Source organism: Chiloscyllium punctatum, unplaced genomic scaffold, assembly GCF_047496795.1.
Source record: "Chiloscyllium punctatum isolate Juve2018m unplaced genomic scaffold, sChiPun1.3 scaffold_54, whole genome shotgun sequence".
Taxonomy (NCBI): Eukaryota; Metazoa; Chordata; class Chondrichthyes; order Orectolobiformes; family Hemiscylliidae; genus Chiloscyllium; species Chiloscyllium punctatum.
Genome location: NW_027309789.1, coordinates 136,013 through 161,994, shown reverse-complemented (window position 1 = coordinate 161,994; position 25,982 = coordinate 136,013).

Sequence of the window (25,982 nt, the reverse complement as noted above, 5' to 3'; positions counted from 1 at the left end):
AGGGGCTGAAACAGAGGGCGAATAACAGAGGGGCTGAAACAGAGGGCGAGAAACACAGGGGCTGAAACAGAGGGCGAGAAACAGAGGGGCTGAAACAGAGGGCGAGAAACAGAGGGGCTGAAAAAGAGGGCGAGAAACAGAGGGTGAGAAACGGAGGGCGAGAAACAGAGTGGATGAAACAGAGGGGCTGAAAGAAAGGGGCTGAAATAGAGGGGCTGAAACAGAGGGGCTGAATCAGAGGGGCTGAAACAGAGTGGCTGAATCAGAGGGGCTGAAACAGAGGGCGAGAAACAGAGGGGCTGAAACAGAGGGCGGGAAACAGAGGGGCTGAAACAGAGGGGCTGAAACAGAGGGGCTGAAACAGAGGGGCTGAATCCGAGGGCAAGAATCAGAGAGGCTGAAACAGAGGGCGAGAAGCAGAGGGGCTGAAACAGAGGGGCTGAAACAGAGGGCGAGAAACAGTGGGGCTGAAACAGAGGGCGAGAAACAGAGGGGCTGAAACAGAGGGCGAGAAACAGAGGGCGAGAAACAGAGTGACTGAAAAAGAGGGGCTGAAACAGAGGGGCTGAAACAGATGGCGAGAAACAGAGGGGCTGAAACAGAGGGCGAGAAACAGAGGGGCTGAAACAGAGGGCGAGAAACAGAGGGGCTGAAACAGAGGGGCTGAAACAGTGGGGCTGAAACAGAATGGCTGAAACAGAGGGCGAGAAATAGAGGGGCTGAAACACAGGGCGAGAAATACAGGGGCTGAAACAGAGGGCGAGAAACAGAGGGGCTGAAACAGAGGCGCTGAAACAGAGGGGCTGAAACAGAGGGCGAGAAACAGAGGGGCTGAAAAAGAGGGCGAGAAACAGAGGGGCTGAAACAGAGGGCGAGAAACAGAGGGGCTGAATCAGAGGAGCTGAAACAGAGGGCGAGAAACAGAGGGGCTGAAACAGAGGGCGAGAAACAGTGGGACTGAAACAGAGGGGCTGAAACAGAGGGTGAGAAACAGAGGGGCTGAAACAGAGGGCGAGAAACTGAGGGGCTGAAACAGAGGGTCTGAAACAGAGGGGCTGAATCAGAGGGGCTGATTCAGAGAGGCTGAAACAGTGGGGCTGAAGCAGAGGGGCTGAAACATAGGGCAAGAAACAGAGGGGCTGAAACAAAGGGGCTGAAACAGTGGGGCTGAAACAGAGGGGCTGAAACAGAGGGCGAGAAACAGAGGGGCTGAAACAGAGGGCGAGAAACAGAGGGGCTGAAACAGAGGGGCTGAAACAGAGGGGCTGAATCAGAGTGGCTGATTCAGAGGGTCTGAAACAGAGGGGCTGAATCAGAGGGGCGGAAACAGAGGGCGAGAAACAGAGGGGCAGAAACAGAGGGCAAGAAACAGAGGGGCTGCAACAGAGGGCGAGAAACAGACGGGCAGAAACAGAGAGCGAGAAACAGAGGGACTGAAACAGAGGGGCTGAAACAGAGAGCGCGAAACAGAGGGACTGAAACAGAGGGCGAGAAACAGAGGGGCTGAAACAGAGGGCGAGAAACAGAGGGGCTGAAACAGAGGGCGAGAAACAGAGGGGCTGAAACAGAGGGCGAGAAACAGACGGGCAGAAACAGAGGGCGAGAAACAGAGGGACTGAAACAAAGGGGCTGAAACAGAGAGCGCGAAACAGAGGGACTGAAACAGAGGGCGAGAAACAGAGGGGCTGAAACAGAGGGCAAGAAACAGAGGGGCTGAAACAGAGGGCGAGAAACAGAGGGGCTGAAACAGAGGGCAAGAAACAGAGGGGCTGAAACAGAGTGGCTGAAACAGAGGGCGAGAAACAGAGGGGCTGAATCAGACAGGCTGAATCAGATGGGCTGAATCAGAGTGGCTGATTCAGAGGGTCTGAAACAGAGGGGCTGAATCAGAGGGGCGGAAACAGAGGGCGAGAAACAGAGGGGCAGAAACAGAGGGCAAGAAACAGAGGGGCTGAAACAGAGTGGCTGAAACAGAGGGCGAGAAACAGAGGGGCTGAATCAGACAGGCTGAATCAGATGGGCTGAAACAGAGGGGCTGAAACAGAGGGCGAGAAACAGAGTGGCTGAAACAGAGGGGCTGAATCAGAGGGGCGGAAACAGAGGGCGAGAAACAGAGGGGCTGAAACAGAGGGCAAGAAACAGAGGGGCTGAAACAGAGAGGCTGAAACAGAGGGCGAGAAACAGAGGGGCTGAATCAGACAGGCTGAATCAGATGGGCTGAAACAGAGGGGCTGAAACAAAGTGGCTGAAACAAAGCGCCTGATACAGAGGGCGAGAAACAGAGGGGCTGAAACAGAGGGCGAGAAACAGAGGGTCTGAAACAGAGGGGCTGAAACAGTGGGGCTGAAACAGAGGGCGAGAAACAGAGAGGCTGAAACACAGGGCGAGAAACAGAGGGGCTGAAACAGAGGACGAGAAACAGAGGGGCTGAAACAGAGGGGCTGAAACAGAGGGGCGGAAACAGAGGGGCTGAAACAGAGAGCGAGAAACAGAGGGGCTGAAACAGAGGGCCAGAAATAGAGTGGCTGAAACAGAGGGCGAGAAACAGAGTGGCTGAAACAGAGGGCAAGAAACAGAGGGGCTGAAACAAAGGGCGAGAAACAGAGGGGCTGAAACAGAGGGGCTGAAACAAAGGGCGAGAAACAGAGAGGCTGAAACACAGGGCGAGAAACAGAGGGGCTGAAACAGAGGACGAGAAACAGAGGGCAAGAAACAGAGGGGCTGAAACAGAGGGCGAGAAACAGAGGGGCTGAAACAGAGGGCAAGAAACAGAGGGGCTGAAACAGAGTGGCTGAAACAGAGGGCGAGAAACAGAGGGGCTGAATCAGACAGGCTGAATCAGATGGGCTGAATCAGAGTGGCTGATTCAGAGGGTCTGAAACAGAGGGGCTGAATCAGAGGGGCGGAAACAGAGGGCGAGAAACAGAGGGGCTGAAACAAAGGGCGAGAAACAGAGAGGCTGAAACACAGGGCGAGAAACAGAGGGGCTGAAACAGAGGATGAGAAACAGAGGGCAAGAAACAGAGGGGCTGAAACAGAGGGCGAGAAACAGAGGGGCTGAAACAGAGGGCAAGAAACAGAGGGGCTGAAACAGAGTGGCTGAAACAGAGGGCGAGAAACAGAGGGGCTGAATCAGACAGGCTGAATCAGATGGGCTGAATCAGAGTGGCTGATTCAGAGGGTCTGAAACAGAGGGGCTGAATCAGAGGGGCGGAAACAGAGGGCGAGAAACAGAGGGGCAGAAACAGAGGGCAAGAAACAGAGGGGCTGAAACAGAGGGCAAGAAACAGAGGGGCTGAAACAGAGGGCGAGAAACAGAGGGGCTGAAACAGAGGGCAAGAAACAGAGGGGCTGAAACAGAGTGGCTGAAACAGAGGGCGAGAAACAGAGGGGCTGAAACAGAGGGGCTGAATCAGAGTGGCTGATTCAGAGGGTCTGAAACAGAGGGGCTGAATCAGAGGGGCGGAAACAGAGGGCGAGAAACAGAGGGGCAGAAACAGAGGGCAAGAAACAGAGGGGCTGAAACAGAGGGCGAGAAACAGACGGGCAGAAACAGAGAGCGAGAAACAGAGGGACTGAAACAGAGGGGCTGAAATAGAGAGCGCAAAACAGAGGGACTGAAACAGAGGGCGAGAAACAGAGGGGCTGAAACAGAGGGCGAGAAACAGAGGGGCTGAAACAGAGGGCGAGAAACAGAGGGGCTGAAACAGAGGGCAAGAAACAGACGGGCTGAAACAGAGAGCCTGAAACAGAGGGGCTGAAACAGAGGGCGAAATACAGAGGGGCTGAAACAGAGGGCGAGAAACAGAGCGGCAGAAACAGAGGGGCAGAAACAGAGGGGCTGAAACAGAGCGCCTGAAACAGAGGGCGAGAAACAGAGGGGCTGAATCAGAGGTGCTGAATCAGAGGGACTGAAACAGCGGGGCTGAAACAGAGGGCGAGAAACAAAGGGGCTGAAACAGCGGGCGAGAAACAGAGGGCGAGAAACAGAGGGGCTGAAACAGAGGGGCTGAAACAGAGGGTGAGAAACAGAGGGGCTGAAACAGAGGGCGAAGAACAGAGGGGCTGAAACAGAGGGCGAGAAACAGAGGGTGAGAAACAGAGGGCGAGAAACAGAGTGGATGAAACAGAGGGGCTGAAAGAAAGGGGCTGAAATAGAGGGGCTGAAACAGAGGGGCTGAATCAGAGGGGCTGAAACAGAGTGGCTGAATCAGAGGGGCTGAAACAGAGGGCGAGAAACAGAGGGGCTGAAACAGAGGGCGGGAAACAGAGGGGCTGAAACAGAGGGGCTGAAACAGAGGGGCTGAAACAGAGGGGCTGAATCCGAGGGCAAGAATCAGAGAGGCTGAAACAGAGGGCGAGAAACAGTGGGGCTGAAACAGAGGGGCTGAAACAGAGGGCGAGAAACAGAGGGGCTGAAACAGAGGGCGAGAAACAGAGGGGCTGAAACAGAGGGGCTGAAACAGAGGGGCTGAATCAGAGTGGCTGATTCAGAGGGTCTGAAACAGAGGGGCTGAATCAGAGGGGCGGAAACAGAGGGCGAGAAACAGAGGGGCAGAAACAGAGGGCAAGAAACAGAGGGGCTGAAACAGAGGGCGAGAAACAGACGGGCAGAAACAGAGAACGAGAAACAGAGGGACTGAAACAGAGGGGCTGAAACAGAGAGCGCGAAACAGAGGGACTGAAACAGAGGGCGAGAAACAGAGGGGCTGAAACAGAGGGCGAGAAACAGAGGGGCTGAAACAGAGGGCGAGAAACAGAGGGGCTGAAACAGAGGGCGAGAAACAGATGGGCAGAAACAGAGGGCGAGAAACAGAGGGACTGAAACAAAGGGGCTGAAACAGAGAGCGCGAAACAGAGGGACTGAAACAGAGGGCGAGAAACAGAGGGGCTGAAACAGAGGGCAAGAAACAGAGGGGCTGAAACAGAGGGCGAGAAACAGAGGGGCTGAAACAGAGGGCAAGAAACAGAGGGGCTGAAACAGAGTGGCTGAAACAGAGGGCGAGAAACAGAGGGGCTGAATCAGACAGGCTGAATCAGATGGGCTGAATCAGAGTGGCTGATTCAGAGGGTCTGAAACAGAGGGGCTGAATCAGAGGGGCGGAAACAGAGGGCGAGAAACAGAGGGGCAGAAACAGAGGGCAAGAAACAGAGGGGCTGAAACAGAGGGCAAGAAACAGAGGGGCTGAAACAGAGGGCGAGAAACAGAGGGGCTGAAACAGAGGGCAAGAAACAGAGGGGCTGAAACAGAGTGGCTGAAACTGAGGGCGAGAAACAGAGGGGCTGAAACAGAGGGGCTGAAACAGAGGGGCTGAATCAGAGTGGCTGATTCAGAGGGTCTGAAACAGAGGGGCTGAATCAGAGGGGCGGAAACAGAGGGCGAGAAACAGAGGGGCAGAAACAGAGGGCAAGAAACAGAGGGGCTGAAACAGAGGGCGAGAAACAGACGGGCAGAAACAGAGAGCGAGAAACAGAGGGACTGAAACAGAGGGGCTGAAACAGAGAGCGCGAAACAGAGGGACTGAAACAGAGGGGCTGAAACAGAGGGCAAGAAACAGAGGGGCTGAAACAGAGGGCGAGAAACAGAGGGGCTGAAACAGAGGGCAAGAAACAGAGGGGCTGAAACAGAGTGGCTGAAACAGAGGGCGAGAAACAGAGGGGCTGAATCAGACAGGCTGAATCAGATGGGCTGAAACAGAGGGGCTGAAACAGAGGTCGAGAAACAGAGTGGCTGAAACAGAGGGCGAGAAACAGAGGGCGAGAAACAGAGGGGCTGAAAAAGTGGGGCTGAAACAAAGTGGCTGAAACAAAGCGCCTGATACAGAGGGCGAGAAACAGAGGGGCTGAAACAGAGGGCGAGAAACAGAGGGGCTGAAACAGAGGGGCTGAAACAGTGGGGCTGAAACAGAGGGCGAGAAACAGAGAGGCTGAAACACAGGGTGAGAAACAGAGGGGCTGAAACAGAGGACGAGAAACAGAGGGGCTGAAACAGAGGGGCTGAAACAGAGGGGCGGAAACAGAGGGGCTGAAACAGAGAGCGAGAAACAGAGGGGCTGAAACAGAGGGCCAGAAACAGAGTGGCTGAAACAGAGGGCGAGAAACAGAGTGGCTGAAACAGAGGGCAAGAAACAGAGGGGCTGAAACAAAGGGCGAGAAACAGAGGGGCTGAAACAGAGGGGCTGAAACAGTGGGGCGGAAACAGAGGGGCTGAAACAGAGAGCGAGAAACAGAGGGGCTGAAACAGAGGGGCGGAAACAGAGGGGCTGAAACAGAGGGCGAGAAAATAGTGGCTGAAACAAAGGGGCTGAAACAGTGGGGCTACAATAGAGGGGCTGAAACAGAGGGCGAGAAATAGAGGGGCTGAAACAGAGGGCGAGAAACCGAGGGGCTGAAACAGAGGGGCTGAAACAGAGGGTGAGAAACAGAGGGGCTGAAACAGAGGGGCTGAAACAGAGGGGCTGAAACAGAGGGCGAGAAACAGAGGGGCTGAAACAGAGGGCGAGAAACAGAGGGGCTGAAACAGAGGGCGAGAAACAGAGGGGCTGAAACAGAGGGGCTGAAACAGAGGGGCTGAAACAGAGGGCGAGAAACAGAGGGGCTGAATCAGAGGGGCTGAAACAGAGGGCGAGAAACAGAGGGGCTGAAACAGAGGGGCTGAAACAGAGGGGCTGAAACAGAGGGGCTGAAACAGAGGGCGAGAAACAGAGAGGCTGAAACAGAGGGCGAGAAACAGAGTGGCTGAAACAGACGGCAAGAAACAGAGGGGCTGAAACAGAGGGCGAGTAACAGAGGGGCTGAAACAGAGGGGCTGAAACAGAGGGGCTGAAACAGAGAACGAGAAACAGAGGGGCTGAAACAGAGGGCCAGAAACAGAGGGCGAGAAACAGAGGGACTGAAACAGTGGGGCTGAAACAGAGGGGCTGATGCAGAGGGCGAGAAACAGAGCGGCTGAAACAGAGGGCGAGAAACAGAGGGGCTGAAACAAAGGAGGTGAAACAGTGGGGCTAAAACAGAGGGGCTGAAACAGAGGGCGAGAAATAGAGGGGCTGAAACAGAGGGCGAGAAACAGAGGAGCTGAAACAGAGGGCGAGAAACAGCGGGGCTGAAACAGAAGGCGAGAAACAGAGGGGCTGAATCAGAGGGGCTGAAACAGAGGGCGAGAAACAGAGGGGCTGAAACAGAGAGCGAGAAACAGAGGGGCTGAAACAGAGGGTCTGAAACAGAGGGTGAGAAACAGAGGGGCTGAAACAGAGGGCGAGAAACAGAGGGGCTGAAACAGAGGGGCTGAAACAGAGGGCGAGAAACAGAGTGACTGAAAAAGAGGGGCTGAAACAGAGGGGCTGAAACAGATGGCGAGAAACAGAGGGGCTGAAACAGAGGGCGAGAAACAGAGGGGCTGAAACAGAGGGGCTGAAACAGTGGGGCTGAAACAGAACGGCTGAAACAGAGGGCGAGAAATAGAGGGGCTGAAACACAGGGCGAGAAATACAGGGGCTGAAACAGAGGGCGAGAAACAGAGGGGCTGAAACAGAGGCGCTGAAACAGAGGGGCTGAAACAGAGGGCGAGAAACAGAGGGGCTGAAAAAGAGGGCGAGAAACAGAGGGGCTGAAACAGAGGGCGAGAAACAGAGGGGCTGAATCAGAGGAGCTGAAACAGAGGGCGAGAAACAGAGGGGCTGAAACAGAGGGCGAGAAACAGTGGGACTGAAACAGAGGGGCTGAAACAGAGGGTGAGAAACAGAGGGGCTGAAACAGAGGGCGAGAAACTGAGGGGCTGAAACTGAGGGTCTGAAACAGAGGGGCTGAATCAGAGGGGCTGATTCAGAGGGGCTGAAACAGTGGGGCTGAAGCAGAGGGGCTGAAACATAGGGCAAGAAACAGAGGGGCTGAAACAAAGGGGCTGAAACAGTGGGGCTGAAACAGAGGGGCTGAAACAGAGGGCGAGAAACAGAGGGGCTGAAACAGAGGGCGAGAAACAGAGGGGCTGAAACAGAGGGGCTGAAACAGAGGGGCTGAATCAGAGTGGCTGATTCAGAGGGTCTGAAACAGAGGGGCTGAATCAGAGGGGCAGAAACAGAGGGCGAGAAACAGAGGGGCAGAAACAGAGGGCAAGAAACAGAGGGGCTGAAACAGAGGGCGAGAAACAGACGGGCAGAAACAGAGAGCGAGAAACAGAGGGACTGAAACAGAGGGGCTGAAACAGAGAGCGCGAAACAGAGGGACTGAAACAGAGGGCGAGAAACAGAGGGGCTGAAACAGAGGGCGAGAAACAGAGGGGCTGAAACAGAGGGCGAGAAACAGAGGGGCTGAAACAGAGGGCGAGAAACAGACGGGCAGAAACAGAGGGCGAGAAACAGAGGGACTGAAACAAAGGGGCTGAAACAGAGAGCGCGAAACAGAGGGACTGAAACAGAGGGCGAGAAACAGAGGGGCTGAAACAGAGGGCAAGAAACAGAGGGGCTGAAACAGAGGGCGAGAAACAGAGGGGCTGAAACAGAGGGCAAGAAACAGAGGGGCTGAAACAGAGTGGCTGAAACAGAGGGCGAGAAACAGAGGGGCTGAATCAGACAGGCTGAATCAGATGGGCTGAATCAGAGTGGCTGATTCAGAGGGTCTGAAGCAGAGGGGCTGAATCAGAGGGGCGGAAACAGAGGGCGAGAAACAGAGGGGCAGAAACAGAGGGCAAGAAACAGAGGGGCTGAAACAGAGGGCGAGAAACAGAGGGGCTGAAACAGAGGGCAAGAAACAGAGGGGCTGAAACAGAGTGGCTGAAACAGAGGGCGAGAAACAGAGGGGCTGAAACAGAGGGGCTGAAACAGAGGGGCTGAATCAGAGTGGCTGATTCAGAGGGTCTGAAACAGAGGGGCTGAATCAGAGGGGCGGAAACAGAGGGCGAGAAACAGAGGGGCAGAAACAGAGGGCAAGAAACAGAGGGGCTGAAACAGAGGGCGAGAAACAGACGGGCAGAAACAGAGAGCGAGAAACAGAGGGACTGAAACAGAGGGGCTGAAACAGAGAGCGCGAAACAGAGGGACTGAAACAGAGGGCGAGAAACAGAGGGGCTGAAACAGAGGGCGAGAAACAGAGGGGCTGAAACAGAGGGCGAGAAACAGAGGGACTGAAACAGAGGGCGAGAAACAGACGGGCAGAAACAGAGGGCGAGAAACAGAGGGACTGAAACAAAGGGGCTGAAACAGATAGCGCGAAACAGAGGGACTGAAACAGAGGGCGAGAAACAGAGGGGCTGAAACAGAGGGCAAGAAACAGAGGGGCTGAAACAGAGGGCGAGAAACAGAGGGGCTGAAACAGAGGGCAAGAAACAGAGGGGCTGAAACAGAGTGGCTGAAACAGAGGGCGAGAAACAGAGGGGCTGAATCAGACAGGCTGAATCAGATGGGCTGAAACAGAGGGGCTGAAACAGAGGGCGAGAAACAGAGTGGCTGAAACAGAGGGCGAGAAACAGAGGGCGAGAAACAGAGGGGCTGAAAAAGTGGGGCTGAAACAAAGTGGCTGAAACAATGCGCCTGATACAGAGGGCGAGAAACAGAGGGGCTGAAACAGAGGGCGAGAAACAGAGGGGCTGAAACAGAGGGGCTGAAACAGAGAGCGCGAAACAGAGGGACTGAAACAGAGGGCGAGAAACAGAGGGGCTGAAACAGAGGGCGAGAAACAGAGGGGCTGAAACAGAGGGCGAGAAACAGAGGGGCTGAAACAGAGGGCGAGAAACAGACGGGCAGAAACAGAGGGCGAGAAACAGAGGGACTGAAACAAAGGGGCTGAAACAGAGAGCGCGAAACAGAGGGACTGAAACAGAGGGCGAGAAACAGAGGGGCTGAAACAGAGGGCAAGAAACAGAGGGGCTGAAACAGAGGGCGAGAAACAGAGGGGCTGAAACAGAGGGCAAGAAACAGAGGGGCTGAAACAGAGTGGCTGAAACAGAGGGCGAGAAACAGAGGGGCTGAATCAGACAGGCTGAATCAGATGGGCTGAAACAGAGGGGCTGAAACAGAGGGCGAGAAACAGAGTGGCTGAAACAGAGGGCGAGAAACAGAGGGCGAGAAACAGAGGGGCTGAAAAAGTGGGGCTGAAACAAAGTGGCTGAAACAAAGCGCCTGATACAGAGGGCGAGAAACAGAGGGGCTGAAACAGAGGGCGAGAAACAGAGGGGCTGAAACAGAGGGGCTGAAACAGTGGGGCTGAAACAGAGGGCGAGAAACAGAGAGGCTGAAACACAGGGCGAGAAACAGAGGGGCTGAAACAGAGGACGAGAAACAAAGGGGCTGAAACAGAGGGGCTGAAACAGAGGGGCGGAAACAGAGGGGCTGAAACAGAGAGCGAGAAACAGAGGGGCTGAAACAGAGGGCCAGAAACAGAGTGGCTGAAACAGAGGGCGAGAAACAGAGTGGCTGAAACAGAGGGCAAGAAACAGAGGGGCTGAAACAAAGGGCGAGAAACAGAGGGGCTGAAACAGAGGGGCTGAAACAGCGGGGCGGAAACAGAGGGGCTGAAACAGAGAGCGAGAAACAGAGGGGCTGAAACAGAGGGGCGGAAACAGAGGGGCTGAAACAGAGGGCGAGAAAATAGTGGCTGAAACAAAGGGGCTGAAACAGTGGGGCTACAATAGAGGGGCTGAAACAGAGGGCGAGAAATAGAGGGGCTGAAACAGAGGGCGAGAAACCGAGGGGCTGAAACAGAGGGTGAGAAACAGAGGGGCTGAAACAGAGGGGCTGAAACAGAGGGGCTGAAACAGAGGGCGAGAAACAGAGGGGCTGAAACAGAGGGCGAGAAACAGAGGGGCTGAAACAGAGGGCGAGAAACAGAGGGGCTGAAACAGAGGGCGAGAAACAGAGGGGCTGAAACAGAGGGGCTGAAACAGAGGGGCTGAAACAGAGGGCGAGAAACAGAGGGGCTGAATCAGAGGGGCTGAAACAGAGGGCGAGACACAGAGGGGCTGAAACAGAGGGGCTGAAACAGAGGGGCTGAAACAGAGGGGCTGAAACAGAGGGCGAGAAACAGAGAGGCTGAAACAGAGGGCGAGAAACAGAGTGGCTGAAACAGAGGGCAAGAAACAGAGGGGCTGAAACAGAGGGCGAGTAACAGAGGGGCTGAAACAGAGGGGCTGAAACAGAGGGGCTGAAACAGAGAACGAGAAACAGAGGGGCTGAAACAGAGGGCCAGAAACAGAGGGCGAGAAACAGAGGGACTGAAACAGTGGGGCTGAAACAGAGGGGCTGATACAGAGGGCGAGAAACAGAGCGGCTGAAACAGAGGGCGACAAACAGAGGGGCTGAAACAAAGGGGGTGAAACAGTGGGGCTAAAACAGAGGGGCTGAAACAGAGGGCGAGAAATAGAGGGGCTGAAACAGAGGGCGAGAAACAGAGGAGCTGAAACAGAGGGCGAGAAACAGCGGGGCTGAAACAGAAGGCGAGAAACAGAGAGGCTGAAACAGAGGGCGAGAAACAGAGTGGCTGAAACAGAGGGCAAGAAACAGAGGGCTGAAACAGAGGGCGAGTAACAGAGGGGCTGAAACAGAGGGGCTGAAACAGAGGGGCTGAAACAGAGAACGAGAAACAGAGGGGCTGAAACAGAGGGCCAGAAACAGAGGGCGAGAAACAGAGGGACTGAAACAGTGGGGCTGAAACAGAGGGGCTGATACAGAGGGCGAGAAACAGAGCGGCTGAAACAGAGGGCGAGAAACAGAGGGGCTGAAACAAAGGGGGTGAAACAGTGGGGCTAAAACAGAGGGGCTGAAACAGAGGGCGAGAAATAGAGGGGCTGAAACAGAGGGCGAGAAACAGAGGAGCTGAAACAGAGGGCGAGAAACAGCGGGGCTGAAACAGAAGGCGAGAAACAGAGGGGCTGAATCAGAGGGGCTGAAACAGAGGGCGAGAAACAGAGGGGCTGAAACAGAGAGCGAGAAACAGAGGGGCTGAAACAGAGGGTCTGAAACAGAGGGTGAGAAACAGAGGGGCTGAAACAGAGGGCGAGAAACACAGGGGCTGAAACAGAGGGGCTGAAACAGAGGGGCTGAATCAGAGGGGCTGATTCAGAGGGGCTGAAACAGAGGGGCTTAATCAGAGGGGCTGAAACAGAGGGCGAGAAACAGAGGGGCTGAAACAGAGGGCGAGAAACAGAGGGGCAGAAACAGAGGGCGAGAAACAGAGGAGCTGAAACAGAGGGGCTGAAACAGAGAGCGCGAAACAGAGGGGCTGAAACAGATGGCGAGAAACAGAGGGACTGAAACAGAGGTCGAGAAACAGAGGGGCTGAAACAGAGGGCAAGAAACAGAGGGGCTGAAACAGAGTGGCTGAAACAGAAGGGCTGAAACAGAGGGGCTGAAACAGAGGGCGAGAAACAAAGGGGCTGAATCAGAGGGGCTGAATCAGAAGGGCTGAAACAGAGGGGCTGAATCAGAGGGGCTGAAACAGAAGGCGAGAAACAGAGGGGCTGAAACAGAGGGCGAGAAACAGAGGGGCAGAAACAGAGGGCGAGAAACAGTGGGACTGAAACAGAGGGGCTGAAACAGATGGTGAGAAACAGAGGGGCTGAAACAGAGGGCGAGAAACAGAGGGGCTGAAACAGAGGGTCTGAAACAGAGGGGCTGAATCAGAGGGGCTGATTCAGAGGGGCTGAAACAGTGGGGCTGAAGCAGAGGGGCTGAAACATAGGGCAAGAATCAGAGGGGCTGAAACAAAGGGGCTGAAACAGTGGGGCTGGAACAGAGGGGCTGAAACAGAGGGCGAGAATCAGAGGGGCTGAAACAGAGGGCGAGAAACAGAGGGGCTGAAACAGAGGGGCTGAATCAGAGTGGCTGATTCAGAGGGTCTGAAACAGAGGGGCTGAATCAGAGGGGCGGAAACAGAGGGCGAGAAACAGAGGGGCAGAAACAGAGGGCAAGAAACAGAGGGGCTGAAACAGAGGGCGAGAAACAGACGGGCAGAAACAGAGAGCGAGAAACAGAGGGACTGAAACAGAGGGGCTGAAACAGAGAGCGCGAAACAGAGGGACTGAAACAGAGGGCGAGAAACAGAGGGGCTGAAACAGAGGGCGAGAAACAGAGGGGCTGAAACAGAGGGCGAGAAACAGAGGGGCTGAAACAGAGGGCGAGAAACAGACGGGCAGAAACAGAGGGCGAGAAACAGAGGGACTGAAACAAAGGGGCTGAAACAGAGAGCGCGAAACAGAGGGACTGAAACAGAGGGCGAGAAACAGAGGGGCTGAAACAGAGGGCAAGAAACAGAGGGGCTGAAACAGAGGGCGAGAAACAGAGGGGCTGAAACAGAGGGCAAGAAACTGAGGGGCTGAAACAGAGTGGCTGAAACAGAGGGCGTGAAACAGAGGGGCTGAATCAGACAGGCTGAATCAGTTGGGCTGAAACAGAGGGGCTGAAACAGAGAGCGAGAAACAGAGTGGCTGAAACAGAGGGCGAGAAACAGAGGGCGAGAAACAGAGGGGCTGAAAAAGTGGGCATGAAACAAAGTGGCTGAAACAAAGCGCCTGATACAGAGGGCGAGAAACAGAGGGGCTGAAACAGAGGGCGAGAAACAGAGGGGCTGAAACAGAGGGGCTGAAACAGTGGGGCTGAATCAGAGGGCGAGAAACAGAGAGGCTGAAACACAGGGCGAGAAACAGAGGGGCTGAAACAGAGGACGAGAAACAGAGGGGCTGAAACAGAGGGGCTGAAACAGAGGGGCGGAAACAGAGGGGCTGAAACAGAGAGCGAGAAACAGAGGGGCTGAAACAGAGGGCCAGAAACAGAGTGGCTGAAACAGAGGGCGAGAAACAGAGTGGCTGAAACAGAGGGCAAGAAACAGAGGGGCTGAAACAGAGGGCGAGAAACAGTGGGGCTGAAACAGAGGGGCTGAAACAGAGGGGCGGAAACAGAGGGGCTGAAACAGAGAGCGAGAAACAGAGGGGCTGAAACAGAGGGGCGGAAACAGAGGGGCTGAAACAGAGGGCGAGAAATAGAGGGGCTGAAACAGAGGGCGAGAAACCGAGGGGCTGAAACCGAGGGGCTGAAACAGAGGGCGAGAAACAGAGGGGCTGAAACAGAGGGGCTGAAACAGAGGGGCTGAAACAGAGGGCGAGAAACAGAGGGGCTGAAACAGAGGGCGAGAAACAGAGGGGCTGAAACAGAGGGCGAGAAACAGAGGGGCTGAATCAGAGGGGCTGAAACAGAGGGCGAGAAACAGAGGGGCTGAAACAGAGGGGCTGAAACAGAGGGGCTGAAACAGAGGGGCTGAAACAGAGGGCGAGAAACAGAGAGGCTGAAACAGAGGGCGAGAAACAGAGTGGCTGAAACAGAGGGCAAGAAACAGAGGGGCTGAAACAGAGGGCGAGTAACAGAGGGGCTGAAACAGAGGGGCTGAAACAGAGGGGCTGAAACAGAGAACGAGAAACAGAGGGGCTGAAACAGAGGGCCAGAAACAGAGGGCGAGAAACAGAGGGACTGAAACAGTGGGGCTGAAACAGAGGGGCTGATACAGAGGGCGAGAAACAGAGCGGCTGAAACAGAGGGCGAGAAACAGAGGGGCTGAAACAAAGGGGGTGAAACAGTGGGGCTAAAACAGAGGGGCTGAAACAGAGGGCGAGAAATAGAGGGGCTGAAACAGAGGGCGAGAAACAGAGGAGCTGAAACAGAGGGCGAGAAACAGCGGGGCTGAAACAGAAGGCGAGAAACAGAGGGGCTGAATCTGAGGGGCTGAAACAGAGGGCGAGAAACAGAGGGGCTGAAACAGAGAGCGAGAAACAGAGGGGCTGAAACAGAGGGTCTGAAACAGAGGGTGAGAAACAGAGGGGCTGAAACAGAGGGCGAGAAACAGAGGGGCTGAAACAGAGGGGCTGAAACAGAGGGGCTGAATCAGAGGGGCTGATTCAGAGGGGCTGAAACAGAGGGGCTTAATCAGAGGGGCTGAAACAGAGGGCGAGAAACAGAGGGGCTGAAACAGAGGGCGAGAAACAGAGGGGCAGAAACAGAGGGCGAGAAACAGAGGAGCTGAAACAGAGGGGCTGAAACAGAGAGCGCGAAACAGAGGGGCTGAAACAGATGGCGAGAAACAGAGGGACTGAAACAGAGGTCGAGAAACAGAGGGGCTGAAACAGAGGGCAAGAAACAGAGGGGCTGAAACAGAGTGGCTGAAACAGAAGGGCTGAAACAGAGGGGCTGAAACAGAGGGCGAGAAACAGAGGGGCTGAATCAGAGGGGCTGAATCAGAAGGGCTGAAACAGAGGGGCTGAATCAGAGGGGCTGAAACAGAAGGCGAGAAACAGAGGGGCTGAAACAGAGGGCGAGAAACAGAGGGGCAGAAACAGAGGGCGAGAAACAGTGGGACTGAAACAGAGGGGCTGAAACAGATGGTGAGAAACAGAGGGGCTGAAACAGAGGGCGAGAAACAGAGGGGCTGAAACAGAGGGTCTGAAACAGAGGGGCTGAATCAGAGGGGCTGATTCAGAGGGGCTGAAACAGTGGGGCTGAAGCAGAGGGGCTGAAACATAGGGCAAGAATCAGAGTGGCTGAAACAGAGGGCGAGAAACAGAGTGGCTGAAACAGAGGGCAAGAAACAGAGGGGCTGAAACAGAGGGCGAGAAACAGAGGGGCTGAAACAGAGGGGCTGAAACAGAGGGGCGGAAACAGAGGGGCTGAAACAGAGAGCGAGAAACAGAGGGGCTGAAACAGAGGGCCAGAAACAGAGTGGCTGAAACAGAGGGCGAGAAACAGAGTGGCTGAAACAGAGGGCAAGAAACAGAGGGGCTGAAACAGAGGGCGAGAAACAGAGGGGCTGAAACAGAGGGGCTGAAACAGAGGGGCGGAAACAGAGGGGCTGAAACAGAGAGCGAGAAACAGAGGGGCTGAAACAGAGGGGCGGAAACAGAGGGGCTGAAACAGAGGGCGAGAAATAGAGGGGCTGAAACAGAGGGCGAGAAACCGAGGGGCTGAAACAGAGGGGCTGAAACAGAGGGCGAGAAACAGAGGGGCTGAAACAGAGGGGCTGAAACAGAGGGGCTGAAACAGAGGGCGAGAAACAGAGGGGCTGAAACAGAGGGCGAGAAACAGAGGGGCTGAAACAGAGGGCGAGAAACAGAGGGGCTGAAACAGAGGGCGAGAAACAGAGGGGCTGAAACTGAGGGGCTGAAACAGAGGGCGAGAAACAGAGGGGCTGAAACTGAGGGCGAGAAACAGAGGGGCTGAATCAGAGGGGCTGAAACAGAGGGCGAGAAACAGAGGGGCTGAAAAAGAGGGGCTGAAACAGAGGGTCTGAAACAGAGGGGCTGAAACAGAGGGCGAGAAACAGAGAGGCTGAAACAGAGGGCGAGAAACAGAGTGGCTGAAACAGAGGGCAAGAAACAGAGGGGCTGAAACAGAGGGCGAGAAACAGAGGGGCTGAAACAGAGGGGCTGAAACAGAGGGGCTGAAACAGAGAGCGAGAAACAGAGGGGCTGAAACAGAGGGCCAGAAACAGAGGGCGAGAAACAGAGGGACTGAAACAGTGGGGCTGAAACAGAGGGGCTGATACAGAGGGCGAGAAACAGAGCGGCTGAAACAGAGGGCGAGAAACAGAGGGGCTGAAACAAAGGGGCTGAAACAGTGGGGCTAAAACAGACGGGCTGAAACAGAGGGCGAGAAATAGAGGGGCTGAAACAGAGGGCGAGAAACAGAGGGGCTGAAACAGAGGGCGAGAAACAGAGGGGCTGAAACAGACGGCGAGAAACAGAGGGGCTGAAACAGAGGGGCTGAAACAGAGGGCGAGAAACAGAGGGGCTGAAACAGAGGGCGAGAAACAGAGGGGCTGAATCAGAGGGGCTGAAACAGAGGGCGAGAAACAGAGGGGCTGAAACAGAGAGCGAGAAACAGAGGGGCTGAAACAGAGGGTTTGAAACAGAGGGTGAGAAACAGAGGGGCTGAAACAGAAGGCGAGAAACAGAGGGGCTGAAACAGAGGGCGAGAAACAGAGGGGCAGAAACAGAGGGCGAGAAACAGAGGGGCTGAAACAGAGGGGCTGAAACAGAGGGGCTGAAACAGAGGGGCTGAATCAGAGGGGCTGATTCAGAGGGGCTGAAACAGAGGGGCTTAATCAGAGGGGCTGAAACAGAGGGCGAGAAACAGAGGGGCTGAAACAGAGGGCGAGAAACGGAGGGGCAGAAACAGAGGGCGAGAAACAGAGGAGCTGAAACAGAGGGGCTGAAACAGAGAGCGCGAAACAGAGGGGCTGAAACAGATGGCGAGAAACAGAGGGACTGAAACAGAGGTCGAGAAACAGAGGGGCTGAAACAGAAGGCGAGAAACAGAGGGGCTGAAACAGAGGGCGAGAAACAGAGGGGCAGAAACAGAGGGCGAGAAACAGAGGGGCTGAAACAGAGGGGCTGAAACAGAGGGCGAGAAACAGAGGGACTGAAACAGAGGGCGAGAAACAGAGGGGCAGAAACTGAGGGCGAGAAACAGAGGGGCTGAAACAGAGGGGCTGAAACAGAGGGGCTGAATCAGAGGGGCTGAAACAGAGGGGCTGAAACAGAGGGCGAGAAACAAAGGGGCTGAAACAGCGGGTGAGAAACAGAGGGCAAGAAACAGAGGGGCTGAAACAGAGGGGCTGAAACAGACGGGCTGAAACAGAGAGCCTGAAACAGAGGGGCTGAAACAGAGGGCGAAAAACAGAGGGGCTGAAACAGAGGGCGAGAAACAGAGCGGCTGAAACAGAGGGGCAGAAACAGAGGGGCTGAAACAGAGGGGCAGAAACAGAGGGCGAGAAACAGAGGGGCTGAATCAGAGGGGCTGAATCAGAGGGACTGAAACAGAGGGGCTGAAACAGAGGGCGAGAAACAAAGGGGCTGAAACAGCGGGCGAGAAACAGAGGGCGAGAAACAGAGAGGCTGAAACAGAGGGGCTGAAACAGAGGGCGAGAAACAGAGGGGCTGAAACAGAGAGCGAAAAACAGAGGGGCTGAAACAGAGGGCGAGAAACAGAGGGTGAGAAACAGAGGGCGAGAAACAAAGTGGATGAAACAGAGGGGCTGAAAGAAAGGGGCTGAAATAGAGGGGCTGAAACAGAGGGGCTGAATCAGAGGGGCTGAAACAGAGTGGCTGAATCAGAGGGGCTGAAACAGAGAGCGAGAAACAGAGGGGCTGAAACAGAGGGCGAGAAACAGAGGGGCTGAAACAGAGGGGCTGAAACAGAGGGGCTGAAACAGAGGGGCTGAATCCGAGGGCAAGAAACAGAGAGGCTGAAACAGAGGGCGAGAAACAGAGGGGCTGAAACAGAGGGCAAGAAACAGAGGGGCTGAAACAGAGGGCGAGAAACAGAGGGGCTGAAACAGAGGGGCTGAAACAGAGGGGCTGAAACAGAGGGGCTGAAATAGAGGGCGAGAAACAGAGGGGCTGAAACAGAGGGCGAGAACCAGAGGGGCTGAAACAGAGGGCGAGAAACAGAGGGCGAGAAACAGAGGGACTGAAACAGAGGGGCTGAAACAGAGGGGATGAAACAGATGGCGAGAAACAGAGGGGCTGAAACAGAGGGCGAGAAACAGAGGGGCTTAAACAGAGGGCGAGAAACAGAGGGCCTGAAACAGAGGGACTGAAACAGTGGGGCTGAAACAGAGCGGCTGAAACAGAGGGCGAGAAATAGAGGGGCTGAAACACAGGGCGAGAAATACAGGGGCTGAAACAGATGGCGAGAAACAGAGGGGCTGAAACAGAGGCGCTGAAACAGAGGGGCTGAAACAGAGGGCGAGAAACAGAGGGGCTGAAAAAGAGGGCGAGAAACAGAGGGGCTGAAACAGAGGGCGAGAAACAGAGGGGCTGAATCAGAGGAGCTGAAACAGAGGGCGAGAAACAGAGGGGCTGAAACAGAGGGCGAGAAACAGTGGGGCTGAAACAGAGGGTGAGAAACAGAGGGGCTGAAACAGAGAGCGAGAAACAGAGGGGCTGAAACAGAGGGTCTGAAACAGAGGGGCTGAATCAGAGGGGCTGATTCAGAGGGGCTGAAACAGTGGGGCTGAATCAGAGGGGCTGAAACAGAGGGCGAGAAACAGAGGGGCTGAAACAAAGGGGCTGAAACAGTTGGGCTGAAACAGAGGGGCTGAAACAGAGGGCGAGAAATAGAGGGGCTGAAACAGAGGGCGAGAAACAGAGGGGCTGAAACAGAGGGCGAGAAACAGAGGGGCTAAAACAGAGGGGCTGAAACAGAGGGGCTGAAACAGAGGGCGAGAAACAGAGGGGCTGAAACAGAGGGCAAGAAACAGAGGGGCTGAAACAGAGGGCGAGAAACAGAGGGGCTGAAACAGAGGGCAAGAAACTGAGGGGCTGAAACAGAGTGGCTGAAACAGAGGGCGTGAAACAGAGGGGCTGAATCAGACAGGCTGAATCAGTTGGGCTGAAACAGAGGGGCTGAAACAGAGGGCGAGAAACAGAGTGGCTGAAACAGAGGGCGAGAAACAGAGGGCGAGAAACAGAGGGGCTGAAAAAGTGGGGCTGAAACAAAGTGGCTGAAACAAAGCGCCTGATACAGAGGGCGAGAAACAGAGGGGCTGAAACAGAGGGCGAGAAACAGAGGGGCTGAAACAGAGGGGCTGAAACAGTGGGGCTGAAACAGAGGGCGAGAAACAGAGAGGCTGAAACACAGGGCGAGAAACAGAGGGGCTGAAACAGAGGACGAGAAACAGAGGGGCTGAAACAGAGGGGCTGAAACAGAGGGGCGGAAACAGAGGGGCTGAAACAGAGAGCGAGAAACAGAGGGGCTGAAACAGAGGGCCAGAAACAGAGTGGCTGAAACAGAGGGCGAGAAACAGAGTGGCTGAAACAGAGGGCAAGAAACAGAGGGGCTGAAACAGAGGGCGAGAAACAGAGGGGCTGAAACAGAGGGGCTGAAACAGAGGGGCGGAAACAGAGGGGCTGAAACAGAGAGCGAGAAACAGAGGGGCTGAAACAGAGGGGCGGAAACAGAGGGGCTGAAACAGAGGGCGAGAAATAGAGGGGCTGAAACAGAGGGCGAGAAACCGAGGGGCTGAAACAGAGGGGCTGAAACAGAGGGCGAGAAACAGAGGGGCTGAAACAGAGGGGCTGAAACAGAGGGGCTGAAACAGAGGGCGAGAAACAGAGGGGCTGAAACAGAGGGCGAGAAACAGAGGGGCTGAAACAGAGGGCGAGAAACAGAGGGGCTGAAACAGAGGGCGAGAAACAGAGGGGCTGAAACAGAGGGGCTGAAACTGAGGGGCTGAAACAGAGGGCGAGAAACAGAGGGGCTGAAACTGAGGGCGAGAAACAGAGGGGCTGAATCAGAGGGGCTGAAACAGAGGGCGAGAAACAGAGGGGCTGAAACAGAGGGGCTGAAACAGAGGGGCTGCAACAGAGGGGCTGAAACAGAGGGCGAGAAACAGAGAGGCTGAAACAGAGGGCGAGAAACAGAGTGGCTGAAACAGAGGGCAAGAAACAGAGGGGCTGAAACAGAGGGCGAGAAACAGAGGGGCTGAAACAGAGGGGCTGAAACAGAGGGGCTGAAACAGAGAGCGAGAAACAGAGGGGCTGAAACAGAGGGCCAGAAACAGAGGGCGAGAAACAGAGGGACTGAAACAGTGGGGCTGAAACAGAGGGGCTGATACAGAGGGCGAGAAACAGAGCGGCTGAAACAGAGGGCGAGAAACAGAGGGGCTGAAACAAAGGGGCTGAAACAGTGGGGCTAAAACAGACGGGCTGAAACAGAGGGCGAGAAATAGAGGGGCTGAAACAGAGGGCGAGAAACAGAGGGGCTGAAACAGAGGGCGAGAAACAGAGGGGCTGAAACAGACGGCGAGAAACAGAGGGGCTGAAACAGAGGGGCTGAAACAGAGGGCGAGAAACAGAGGGGCTGAAACAGAGGGCGAGAAACAGAGGGGCTGAATCAGAGGGGCTGAAACAGAGGGCGAGAAACAGAGGGGCTGAAACAGAGAGCGAGAAACAGAGGGGCTGAAACAGAGGGTCTGAAACAGAGGGTGAGAAACAGAGGGGCTGAAACAGAGGGCGAGAAACAGAGGGGCTGAAACAGAGGGGCTGAAACAGAGGGGCTGAATCAGAGGGGCTGATTCAGAGGGGCTGAAACAGAGGGGCTTAATCAGAGGGGCTGAAACAGAGGGCGAGAAGCAGAGGGGCTGAAACAGAGGGCGAGAAACGGAGGGGCAGAAACAGAGGGCGAGAAACAGAGGAGCTGAAACAGAGGGGCTGAAACAGAGAGCGCGAAACAGAGGGGCTGAAACAGATGGCGAGAAACAGAGGGACTGAAACAGAGGTCGAGAAACAGAGGGGCTGAAACAGAAGGCGAGAAACAGAGGGGCTGAAACAGAGGGCGAGAAACAGAGGGGCAGAAACAGAGGGCGAGAAACAGAGGGGCTGAAACAGAGGGGCTGAAACAGAGGGCGAGAAACAGAGGGGCTGAAACAGAGGGCAAGAAACAGAGGGGCTGAAACAGAGGGGCTGAAACAGAGGGGCTGAATCAGAGGGGCTGAAACAGAGGGGCTGAAACAGAGGGCGAGAAACAAAGGGGCTGAAACAGCGGGTGAGAAACAGAGGGCAAGAAACAGAGGGGCTGAAACAGAGGGGCTGAAACAGACGGGCTGAAACAGAGAGCCTGAAACAGAGGGGCTGAAACAGAGGGCGAAAAACAGAGGGGCTGAAACAGAGGGCGAGAAACAGAGCGGCTGAAACAGAGGGGCAGAAACAGAGGGGCTGAAACAGAGGGGCAGAAACAGAGGGCGAGAAACAGAGGGGCTGAATCAGAGGGGCTGAATCAGAGGGACTGAAACAGAGGGGCTGAAACAGAGGGCGAGAAACAAAGGGGCTGAAACAGCGGGCGAGAAACAGAGGGCGAGAAACAGAGAGGCTGAAACAGAGGGGCTGAAACAGAGGGCGAGAAACAGAGGGGCTGAAACAGAGAGCGAAAAACAGAGGGGCTGAAACAGAGGGCGAGAAACAGAGGGTGAGAAACAGAGGGCGAGAAACAAAGTGGATGAAACAGAGGGGCTGAAAGAAAGGGGCTGAAATAGAGGGGCTGAAACTGAGGGGCTGAATCAGAGGGGCTGAAACAGAGTGGCTGAATCAGAGGGGCTGAAACAGAGAGCGAGAAACAGAGGGGCTGAAACAGAGGGCGAGAAACAGAGGGGCTGAAACAGAGGGGCTGAAACAGAGGGGCTGAAACAGAGGGGCTGAATCCGAGGGCAAGAAACAGAGAGGCTGAAACAGAGGGCGAGAAACAGAGGGGCTGAAACAGAGGGCAAGAAACAGAGGGGCTGAAACAGAGGGCGAGAAACAGAGGGGCTGAAACAGAGGGGCTGAAACAGAGGGGCTGAAACAGAGGGGCTGAAATAGAGGGCGAGAAACAGAGGGGCTGAAACAGAGGGCGAGAACCAGAGGGGCTGAAACAGAGGGCGAGAAACAGAGGGCGAGAAACAGAGGGACTGAAACAGAGGGGCTGAAACAGAGGGGATGAAACAGATGGCGAGAAACAGAGGGGCTGAAACAGAGGGCGAGAAACAGAGGGGCTTAAACAGAGGGCGAGAAACAGAGGGCCTGAAACAGAGGGACTGAAACAGTGGGGCTGAAACAGAGCGGCTGAAACAGAGGGCGAGAAATAGAGGGGCTGAAACACAGGGCGAGAAATACAGGGGCTGAAACAGATGGCGAGAAACAGAGGGGCTGAAACAGAGGCGCTGAAACAGAGGGGCTGAAACAGAGGGCGAGAAACAGAGGGGCTGAAAAAGAGGGCGAGAAACAGAGGGGCTGAAACAGAGAGCGCGAAACAGAGGGGCTGAAACAGATGGCGAGAAACAGAGGGACTGAAACAGAGGTCGAGAAACAGAGGGGCTGAAACAGAAGGCGAGAAACAGAGGGGCTGAAACAGAGGGCGAGAAACAGAGGGGCAGAAACAGAGGGCGAGAAACAGAGGGGCTGAAACAGAGGGGCTGAAACAGAGGGCGAGAAACAGAGGGGCTGAAACAGAGGGCAAGAAACAGAGGGGCTGATCAGAGGGGCTGAAACAGAGGGGCTGAATCAGAGGGGCTGAAACAGAGGGGCTGAAACAGAGGGCGAGAAACAAAGGGGCTGAAACAGCGGGTGAGAAACAGAGGGCAAGAAACAGAGGGGCTGAAACAGAGGGGCTGAAACAGACGGGCTGAAACAGAGAGCCTGAAACAGAGGGGCTGAAACAGAGGGCGAAAAACAGAGGGGCTGAAACAGAGGGCGAGAAACAGAGCGGCTGAAACAGAGGGGCAGAAACAGAGGGGCTGAAACAGAGGGGCAGAAACAGAGGGCGAGAAACAGAGGGGCTGAATCAGAGGGGCTGAATCAGAGGGACTGAAACAGAGGGGCTGAAACAGAGGGCGAGAAACAAAGGGGCTGAAACAGCAGGCGAGAAACAGAGGGCGAGAAACAGAGAGGCTGAAACAGAGGGGCTGAAACAGAGGGCGAGAAACAGAGGGCGAGAAACAGAGAGGCTGAAACAGAGGGGCTGAAACAGAGGGCGAGAAACAGAGGGGCTGAAACAGAGAGCGAAAAACAGAGGGGCTGAAACAGAGGGCGAGAAACAGAGGGTGAGAAACAGAGGGCGAGAAACAAAGTGGATGAAACAGAGGGGCTGAAAGAAAGGGGCTGAAATAGAGGGGCTGAAACAGAGGGGCTGAATCAGAGGGGCTGAAACAGAGTGGCTGAATCAGAGGGGCTGAAACAGAGAGCGAGAAACAGAGGGGCTGAAACAGAGGGCGAGAAACAGAGGGGCTGAAACAGAGGGGCTGAAACAGAGGGGCTGAAACAGAGGGGCTGAATCCGAGGGCAAGAAACAGAGAGGCTGAAACAGAGGGCGAGAAACAGAGGGGCAGAAACAGAGGGCAAGAAACAGAGGGGCTGAAACAGAGGGCGAGAAACAGAGGGGCTGAAACAGAGGGGCTGAAACAGAGGGGCTGAAACAGAGGGGCTGAAATAGAGGGCGAGAAACAGAGGGGCTGAAACAGAGGGCGAGAACCAGAGGGGCTGAAACAGAGGGCGAGAAACAGAGGGCGAGAAACAGAGGGACTGAAACAGAGGGGCTGAAACAGAGGGGATGAAACAGATGGCGAGAAACAGAGGGGCTGAAACAGAGGGCGAGAAACAGAGGGGCTTAAACAGAGGGCGAGAAACAGAGGGCCTGAAACAGAGGGACTGAAACAGTGGGGCTGAAACAGAGCGGCTGAAACAGAGGGCGAGAAATAGAGGGGCTGAAACACAGGGCGAGAAATACAGGGGCTGAAACAGATGGCGAGAAACAGAGGGGCTGAAACAGAGGCGCTGAAACAGAGGGGCTGAAACAGAGGGCGAGAAACAGAGGGGCTGAAAAAGAGGGCGAGAAACAGAGGGGCTGAAACAGAGAGCGCGAAACAGAGGGGCTGAAACAGATGGCGAGAAACAGAGGGACTGAAACAGAGGTCGAGAAACAGAGGGGCTGAAACAGAAGGCGAGAAACAGAGGGGCTGAAACAGAGGGCGAGAAACAGAGGGGCAGAAACAGAGGGCGAGAAACAGAGGGGCTGAAACAGAGGGGCTGAAACAGAGGGCGAGAAACAGAGGGGCTGAAACAGAGGGCAAGAAACAGAGGGGCTGAAACAGAGGGGCTGAAACAGAGGGGCTGAATCAGAGGGGCTGAAACAGAGGGGCTGAAACAGAGGGCGAGAAACAAAGGGGCTGAAACAGCGGGTGAGAAACAGAGGGCAAGAAACAGAGGGGCTGAAACAGAGGGGCTGAAACAGACGGGCTGAAACAGAGAGCCTGAAACAGAGGGGCTGAAACAGAGGGCGAAAAACAGAGGGGCTGAAACAGAGGGCGAGAAACAGAGCGGCTGAAACAGAGGGGCAGAAACAGAGGGGCTGAAACAGAGGGGCAGAAACAGAGGGCGAGAAACAGAGGGGCTGAATCAGAGGGGCTGAATCAGAGGGACTGAAACAGAGGGGCTGAAACAGAGGGCGAGAAACAAAGGGGCTGAAACAGCGGGCGAGAAACAGAGGGCGAGAAACAGAGAGGCTGAAACAGAGGTGCTGAAACAGAGGGCGAGAAACAGAGGGGCTGAAACAGAGAGCGAAAAACAGAGGGGCTGAAACAGAGGGCGAGAAACAGAGGGTGAGAAACAGAGGGCGAGAAACAAAGTGGATGAAACAGAGGGGCTGAAAGAAAGGGGCTGAAATAGAGGGGCTGAAACAGAGGGGCTGAATCAGAGGGGCTGAAACAGAGTGGCTGAATCAGAGGGGCTGAAACAGAGAGCGAGAAACAGAGGGGCTGAAACAGAGGGCGAGAAACAGAGGGGCTGAAACAGAGGGGCTGAAACAGAGGGGCTGAAACAGAGGGGCTGAATCCGAGGGCAAGAAACAGAGAGGCTGAAACAGAGGGCGAGAAACAGAGGGGCTGAAACAGAGGGCAAGAAACAGAGGGGCTGAAACAGAGGGCGAGAAACAGAGGGGCTGAAACAGAGGGGCTGAAACAGAGGGGCTGAAACAGAGGGGCTGAAATAGAGGGCGAGAAACAGAGGGGCTGAAACAGAGGGCGAGAACCAGAGGGGCTGAAACAGAGGGCGAGAAACAGAGGGACTGAAACAGAGGGGCTGAAACAGAGGGGATGAAACAGATGGCGAGAAACAGAGGGGCTGAAACAGAGGGCGAGAAACAGAGGGGCTTAAACAGAGGGCGAGAAACAGAGGGCCTGAAACAGAGGGACTGAAACAGTGGGGCTGAAACAGAGCGGCTGAAACAGAGGGCGAGAAATAGAGGGGCTGAAACACAGGGCGAGAAATACAGGGGCTGAAACAGATGGCGAGAAACAGAGGGGCTGAAACAGAGGCGCTGAAACAGAGGGGCTGAAACAGAGGGCGAGAAACAGAGGGGCTGAAAAAGAGGGCGAGAAACAGAGGGGCTGAAACAGAGGGCGAGAAACAGAGGGGCTGAATCAGAGGAGCTGAAACAGAGGGCGAGAAACAGAGGGGCTGAAACAGAGGGCGAGAAACAGTG